This window comes from Lucilia cuprina, chromosome 4 (genome assembly GCF_022045245.1).
Source record: "Lucilia cuprina isolate Lc7/37 chromosome 4, ASM2204524v1, whole genome shotgun sequence".
Classification (NCBI taxonomy): Eukaryota; Metazoa; Arthropoda; class Insecta; order Diptera; family Calliphoridae; genus Lucilia; species Lucilia cuprina.
Window position 1 is genome coordinate 36,145,761 of NC_060952.1, and position 8,840 is coordinate 36,154,600.

Here is an 8,840-nt window from a genome sequence, read left to right on the forward strand (position 1 = left end):
GCGAGATAGCGCAGAACGCGTGGTGTGAACCTCCAGCAGTATTGTAGTCACAGGCAAGATGTATACTTTTCACAAAAAGTCTTCTTTTCTTACACCCTTTTCTTCGAGGATGGTTTGATCAACTTGCTCGACTGCAGAATCGATTCGTTGACTTTATCTCCATCACTTTGGACTGAGGCTATATCTTTGCTTTGTCTATCTCACTCGTGAGATTATACTGTAGACTCCATTGAAGATACTTTGTCTTAAAAGAGCCAAATATTTTCTTTTCTCAGTACCTCGGGAGATCTGATTTTCTTTCACTCAGCGGTTAAGAGAATACTGGAAACTATTATATTCGTGAATTTTCAGACTTTCTTCTTCCCTATTGTAATTGCGAAGGTGTTGTTATTCAATCAAATCGCCAATAGCAGTGACATTTTTGTTCCTTGGAAATTTTCATTCTCCACGAAGGGACAAAAGCTATTGTGAACTTGTAGCAAACAATTCATTCACAATAGTTGATTTTGTTCGCAACAGCTGTTCATTGTTTACAAAATTCCATTAAGAAATATCGCATCAGATAAGTTAGTGAACGAAAAAAAAAACAAAAAGGAAACATGTTTCACTCTCATCTATATTAAAAAGCTGAGATTGGTCCTCTACATTCTGGCCAAGACAGTAAATGTACATTTGGTATCTTGTCGGCAAGGAAGCTAAGAAAACTCACCTTTACAGCAGTATTTTGCTCACGGTTGCAGGATAAGAACGACTCGCAAATCTGGAGCAGTTTTAGTCTACGATTATTTTTTTAAATGAACATTTTTTTCAAAGATAAGAAATATGAAAAAAATATTTGAAATTAGGTTTTCCAACACTGTATAACTAAGGCAAGGGTGGGGATGGTAAAGAGTTTTAACATGTGTTGAAGATCTATTATATGATTATTGTTATTTGCTTTTGTGTATTTATATTTGTGTCTGAATTTTAATGGCAAAAACAAATATTGACTGCAAAACAGGGATGGGTAATTGGAATTATTCAATGGTACTTAAATATTTTTAATTTATTTTTTAAGAAATGTTTATTATTTATTTTAAAGAAAATTGTCATAGAAATATTTAAAAATTGTTAAATTAAAAAAAAAAAAATTAAAATATAAAAAAATTATTCTCCCACACCTGCCACAGATATAGAATGCGTCATTTGTGTCTGCTTTTGGAAATAAACAAAAATAATTATATTTTTATACTGCATTAATGAATGACGTCATGTATTTTTCTAATTACTAAAAAAAAAATATTAAAATAAACTACGAAAATATTTTAAACGTCATAGTTTTTCGAAATATATATTTTTCATTTATTTTTGCTTTAACTTTCGTCATTAAAAGTTTTGGTAAATTTTATAAAAAGTACTTATAAGTTTTGCCATTTCAATTAGAAATTTTTTGCCTTTTTTGCTGTAAAATGTAATTTTACAACCTTGAATTTATTTTATTTTGCTTTCTGTCTGTAATTTTTATAAAATACATTCACGATTTCCTTGCAAACATGGTTTTGAAATAAAAAAAAAAAACAAAAAAATGTAAACACAAAAGATTAAACAACAAAATCAAGATTATTTTAATGCCAACATTTTATTTTTGCTGAAAATGGAAATAGTTGTTTAATGTCATTTAATTTTGTATTTTTTTTTTATTTATTTAATTGTTTAAGGCGTTTTCTCTAAATATGTTTCTTATTTAATTAAATAAAAAAACATGTATTTTTAATTAAATATCAACAAAATTGAGTTGATATTGAACTTAAACCTGCTAAATAATAAAACAAGTGTTTTTAAAAGTTAACAATAAATACTTAGCACCCCACTCTATTTTCTTAGAGGTGAGTTGGCATTAACATAGTTGTATTATGTAAGTAATGCCAATTTAGCGTCTAAAACTAGCAGTTCTTTTTCACAAATTTTATTAACAGGAAATTATGTATGTGTTCTTTTACATCTTTATTTAATATGTTTTATTATTATAAATTATAAAATTGGGTTGAATTTATAAATATTTATAAGCTTGTAAATATACGACGCATAAATAAGAAACAAATTTTATTTAAATATTTGGCTGATGAAATTCTTACAGTTTACAAAATCATATTCTTTGTTTAACTCTTTAAATATTAAAATACCTTGAAAGATTTTTTAAGGAGATATTTATTTAGTACTTTATTAAAGTTATTATTGCATAGAGTTTTTATCCCCTAAATTTTCTTACACGATTTTACAGATATAACAGGGAGAAAGTGTTTAGTTTTATTTCAGTTCTAGTTCTGTTCTAGTTTTGTTCTAGTTCTGTTTTGGTTCTGTTCTAGTTCCGTCCTGTTTTAGTTCTGTTCTAGTTCTGTTCTAGTTCTGTTCCTGTTCTGTTCTAGTTCTTTTCTAGTTCTCATTCTGTTCTCGTTCTGTTTTCTTTCTGTTCTAGTTCTGTTCTCTTTCTGTTCTAGTTCTGTTCTAGTTCTGTTCTAGTTCTGTTCTAGTTTTGTTCTAGTTCTGTTTAGTTCTGTTTTGGTTCTGTTCTAGTTCTGTTCTAGATCTAGTTCAGTTCTAGTTTGTTTCTAGCTCAGATCTAGTTCTAGTTCGGTTCTAGTTTAGTTCTAGTTCAGTTCTAGTTCAGTTCTAGTTCAGTTCTAGTTCAGTTCTAGTTCAGTTCTAGTTCAGTTCTAGTTCAGTTCTAGTTCAGTTCTAGTTCAGTTCTAGTTCAGTTCTAGTTCAGTTCTAGTTCAGTTCTAGTTCAGTTTTAGTTCAGTTCTAGTTCAGTTCTAGTTCAGTTCTTGTTCTAGTTCTGTTTTAGTTCTAGTTCTCTTACAGTTCTAGTTCTGTTACAGTTCAGTTCTAGTTCTGTGCTAGGACTGTTATAGTTCTGTTCAGTCTTATTCTTAACAGAAATTTGATTTTAAAGAGAAATATTTTTTTGTTATCGCAAACATTTGTGGAATCTAAAACAACCTTAGTAAACAATGTTTCGGTTTTCTTATACAAACAACAACAAAAAACTGGTTTAATAACATTAACTTTCAGATTTCACAATAAAGAACATTAAATAATAAAAATTGAAATTTAAAGAAACTAAAAAAAGAGAATCGTTGCAAATACCTTATAATCAGTGAAGGTAGTCCGACGCAAATCAATGAAAACGACCGACCTCAATTATTATTTTTTAACAATAGTGTTTCTTATTAATATATTTTTTATATCTACACTAATTTCCTTATACATTCACAAAGAGGACCTTGTTTTTTTTTTACTTAATAACCGTAATATATTGTTAAATATTTATGTTCCTTTTTTTGTTGCTCGTATATATTACTGATTTTTTTAATATATTATACATGTATTCCAAATTATACTTCCTCTTAGCTAATTTATTACTAAAAATATAGCAAAAATTATTGGCAAGTTGGCCAAAAAAAGGCACTTTATTCTCTTCGTGTTAGCTACATTCTTCATCACTTTAGCTTAGAACATTATTCCTTAACATGCCTTTCTGTTATACCATAATATTTTATACTAAAATACAATTATTATAAAATACTTGAAAAATTGCTGTTGTGACTAAAATTGTGAAGTTTAAAAGAACTATTTCGCTTCTGGAAGACTTTAACAGTCTATTCATTATAGTCCTGTGCCTAGTTTAAAAAATAATCAAAATTGCTTTGCTTTTAAACCAATTTTGAACCTTGCACCATCCTCAAAGAACCAACTACGTAACTAGTTCGCATAAAAGTTTGCTATTCCTCTTTAGAAAAGATTTTTTTATTTTAAACAACTGTTGGCAACAATGTTGCAACATATGTCTACTTTACTATTAGGTTGGTATCTTCTTTTCAACTTCGTGCCACATTCTTTTACATTTTGCGGACCCGATAAAGTAGAATCTGAAAGACAGAGAAAAGATTAAAGCCTATTAAAGTTATTTCCGGTCACGTAAATTTATACTTTTGCTCTTCTTCATGGTATGTTTGGCGTCTTAGTTTTCTTTTATTCTGGCAAATTTATATTGACGTTTTTTGTATTATTATAAAATTTTTGCAGTAAACTAAACAAAACCTGAGCGTGAAGATGTTGCACAGATTATGGGCTGCCTTATCATGTCAAAGTTCTAGGAATTTTTATAATACATTGTACATGCCACAACCAAAAACCAACTAAATATAAAAACTATATGCTGTGGTTGTTGATTTCAGAACAGACCCACCACCAACATCACCATTACATCATTTTAGTCATAACAATAAGATTTTACTTGTTTGTTACTTTAAAAAAAAATGTCCATAACTAAATTATGATAATGATCATAGTGTTCTGTCATTTCCAGAGTTCCGCCGAAGGTTGGTCAACGTAAACTCTACAGTTTGTTTCACAGAAAATTAACAAAATTTTTATTTATGTTGGTTTTTGTGGTATTTTCATTTGACTTAAAACAAATTGTAAGGTGACCATAGAACAATTAAATGTAATTGTTGTAATTTTTTAAATTACCTTAAATGCGGGGATTAAAAAATTGTTAATTCTACGGATTGAAGTTTTATGGTTTTATATATATGAAGATGTTCGTTACTAGAAGAACAGAACTAGAACAGAACTAGAACAGAACTAGAACAGAACTAGAACAGAACTAGAACAGAACTAGAACAGAACTAGAACAGAACTAGAACAGAACTAGAACAGAACTAGAACAGAACTAGAACAGAACTAGAACAGAACTAGAACAGAACTAGAACAGAACTAGAACAGAACTAGAACAGAACTAGAACAGAACTAGAACAGAACTAGAACAGAACTAGAACAGAACTAGAACAGAACTAGAACAGAACTAGAACAGAACAGAACTAGAACAGAACTAGAACAGAACTAGAGCAGAACTAGAACAGAACTAGAATAGAACAGAACTAGAACAAAACTAGAACATAACTAGAATAGAACTAGAACAGAACTAGAATAGAACCAGAATAGAACCAGAACAGAACTAGAACAAAACTCACTGACTTACAGATAATTTCTTATAACCAAAACAACAGAACTAGGACGGAACTAGAACATAACTGGAACAGAATAGAACAACTAGAACAGAACTAGAACAAAACTAGAACAGAACTAGAACAGAACTTGAACAGAACTAGAAAAGAACTAGAAAATAACTAGAACAGAACTAGAACAGAACTAGAACAGAACTAGAACAGAACTAGAACAGAACTAGAAAAGAACTAGAACAGAACTAGAACAGAACTCTTATAATCAAAACAACAATGATTTCACTTTATCAATTCGCCTTCGCAAAGCTTTTGGCGAGTTCAAACAAATACATTCCTCGTATCGAGTTTGACAGTATCTATTTATGGGTTTTGTCTTTATAGAAGTTTGACAGTTTAATTTTCATAAGGAAAAACAGTCAGCTGTTAAATGACCTCACCTTATATGAATTCGCCTTGATTAAAAGTTAAACAAAATACAAAGCTATTAGCTGTTGATGTGAGGTCACTTGAAATACACATTTGCATTAGAAGTTAAACCAGCATTTACTTTTTTTAAAAACTAAGTGGTGAATTTATCATTAATTGGTAAAAACAGTTTCTGTAGCATGTGGTAAAATATATTTATATGAAAAACGTATTTGAAAACGAAAAATAGAATGTAGTTTTGCATTAAATATAGCTTCATATTTTTTAAACTTAAAAAAAAATTAATAATTTTTCTGAAAGTTTGCGTAACAACACAAATTTATATGAGTGATGTATAGTGAATAAAAAACTAACATCATCAATCAAATTAAAGACAATAACTCAAATTAAATTTAAAATTGTACGTTTTATGTGTTTGTTTTTTATTATTATTATTATTTTTTATACATATAATAAAAAAAATAATTGTTTGGAAATTTAACAATTTAATAAAAAATAAATTGAATTAATTACAAATTCACCACACTTCTAAACAAAAATATATGTAAATCCATATGCTTAAGTGTGTGTTTGTTTTTATTGGTATTTTTTGAAGTGTATTGGATTTATCGAATGGTAATTATTTTAATTTATCTAAAAAAAACCCGGTCTTTTTTTATAATTTTTTTCTCCTTTTTAATAAGAAATATTTTTGTGTGAAAAAAATGCAGCAATAAAATCTTTTAAAATACATTTCAAGGCTGTTAAGCTGTTACTACTGCTAGGCTATTAACAAGACAATAAACCAGTTTTGATGCAAAAACAAAAAAAATATATAAAACAAAATTTAATGGTAATCTTGCTATACTAACACACAAAAAAAAACTACAAATACAGCCAATATTTTTTTTAATTTAAAATTTTACAAGGCATTTTTCAATACAAGCAACTTAACAATATTTTCTTTGATCCAATACCTGTTTGGATTCGATAGTTGCTTTGTAATGTTTAATTTTTATGTTTTAACTGATATTTGTATCACTTTTAGGTTTTATGAGGTGAGTTTCTTATTCCACTTAGTAGTTAGCTTGTTATGTTTTCCTTTAACTAAGGGAGTTTTCCTCAATTATTTCTAAAATAATCCTAAAGAGCCAATAGTATAGTATAATATTCTCACTTTACCTTTGTGGTGAATTTCCAAATTACTTTAATTTTACTCTTAGTATTTTTATTTTTCTTTATTTACATTTTCTTAACTAACATGCGCAGAATACAAGTTTTCTAAAGCATTTTTTAGAAAAACTAAAAAAATACTGCATTTGTTTTTTTTATTTATAAAAAGGAGAATAAAAACATTGTTGTTAAACTTGTTTATCTTATTACTGTTAAAATTCACCACATTTGTTTTGTTTACTTTACACTCATTTTTTTGTTATTCTTTTTGTGTGTCACTTGGAGAGGGGCGAAAAAAAAACGTTTGATTTCTTTTATATTTTTAATGGCGTTTTTTATTATTTTCTTTTTCTTAATTTGCCTTAGGTTTTAATTTTTTTATGTTTTGTTTTTAGGTGTGGTAAATTTAAATTTATCACTCAAGCATTACACAATAATATAAAGTTGAATTTAACAATAATAATAAAATAAAAACGAAACAATATGGGGAGTTGCCCTGATTCATACAACACAACAAAATGTTAATGTAAAAACCCACTCATTTTAGAAAATCTCTTTTTATAAATGGAGAAAATGTAAATGAACGCTGACTGTGTGGAAATGATGAGGAAATTTACATAGTGATTTAATTTATTTTAATTTTCTAAATAAATTTTAAATTAATGTATAGAGATTATTTTATAAAATTAAAAAAACCAGTATTAAAAAGATTTTTATGTCAGCCATTTTATAGCATATAGAAAATAATAAATTGTATCTCTTTATGTATACCATAGTCAATGGGACTTGTTCAGAAACTAGTTTATAGGCTGAACATAGATGAACCAGAACATAGACTAGTTAATAGACTAGTTAATAGACTAGTATCTAGACTAGTTATTCGACTAGTTCTTAGACTAGTTATTAGACTGGTTCTTAGACTAGTTATTAGACTACTTTTTATACTAGTTATTAGACTAGTTCCTAGACTGGTTTTTAGACTAGTCCATAGATTAATATGTTTATCAGGTCGAAGGCTTGTTCATAAACTAGTTCCTAGACTTGTTAAAGGTTTGTTCAATAAAATAGATCATATGGACTACATCTATGACTACTAAAGTATAGTTTATAGAAAATGAGTTTATTAACTAATACTTTTACTAGTACATGGACTTATTCATACACTATATCCTTGATCATAGGCCAATACATAGTCTTGACTATAGACTAGAAGTCCAAGACATCGACTAGACCTTAAGCTAGTTTACAGACTAGTTCATAGACTTGATTTTGGATTGATTCATAAACTAGTCCATAGACTTGTTCAAACTCATATGGAGTTTGACACACATATTCAAATGTAAATCCACTTTTGAACAATCGTCTTAAATAAGTCGGTGTATAAACTTAAAGGCAAATAATCAATTTTAAATAAATATAGAAAAAAATATTAAAAAAATAACAAAAGAGTCGATATTAATAAAAAGTTGAAAAGCCAACTATTAAACAATTGAAAAAGACTTTTCATAATATTCTTCGGGCGAGTTTTTCTGATAAAGATAATCTACATACTTTAGTTAAACTTAGTTCAATCTATGGTTTGTGTTTTCAGTAATCATATCTTGGTTTAATTGTTATTGGCCAATAAAACTTAAACGAGAAATCACAATTAACAATATGATAATGAAATCGAAAGAAGAAAAACTTCATATTTTATATAAATAGTAATTTTCTAATTTGTTTTATCAATATTATTATTATTGTTCTAAATATTTATTTATATTTTTTTCAAAATTTTTAATTTTCAAAAGTAATATTTACAAAAAACAGCTGTTCATTGTTTATGTTTTTGACTGAAAAGTTGGCAATACTAATAAGGTAAATGATATTAGATTAATTAATGAAAAATACAATCATCGATTAAAGTCCGACCTAAAAAAAACTTGTTACAAGTTTAATCTAACAGCAAGTTAAGTCTAGTTTAAGTGATTAGTAAGAAATCCGCCATTAAGGTGAAAAAGTCAACTTATTATGACAACTTTAGAACCCCTATAGACTTATCATGACAACTTTAGAACTTAATGTAGAACCGAATAAACGAAAATACTTATCCGAACTTTTCAACTTCCTCTTTATTAGAGCAGCATTTAAAAAATTGACATAATTACAAATTGTTCTAAAATTTTTAAAAAATTTTTAATAAAATTGATTTTAAATTATAAAGAAATCTAAAAAATGCATTTCCAATTGAAATATTATTCTTTTGTCTAAATTATA

General features: G+C 27.4%; 1 long non-coding RNA gene across 1 annotated transcript in view; it reads left to right on the forward strand.

Annotated features, from left to right (window-relative positions):
- The window catches only part of LOC111691104, a 32,520-nt gene that overhangs the window by 23,303 nt on the left and 377 nt on the right, over window positions 1-8,840 (forward strand). The gene's annotated exons all lie outside the window — the stretch shown is intronic.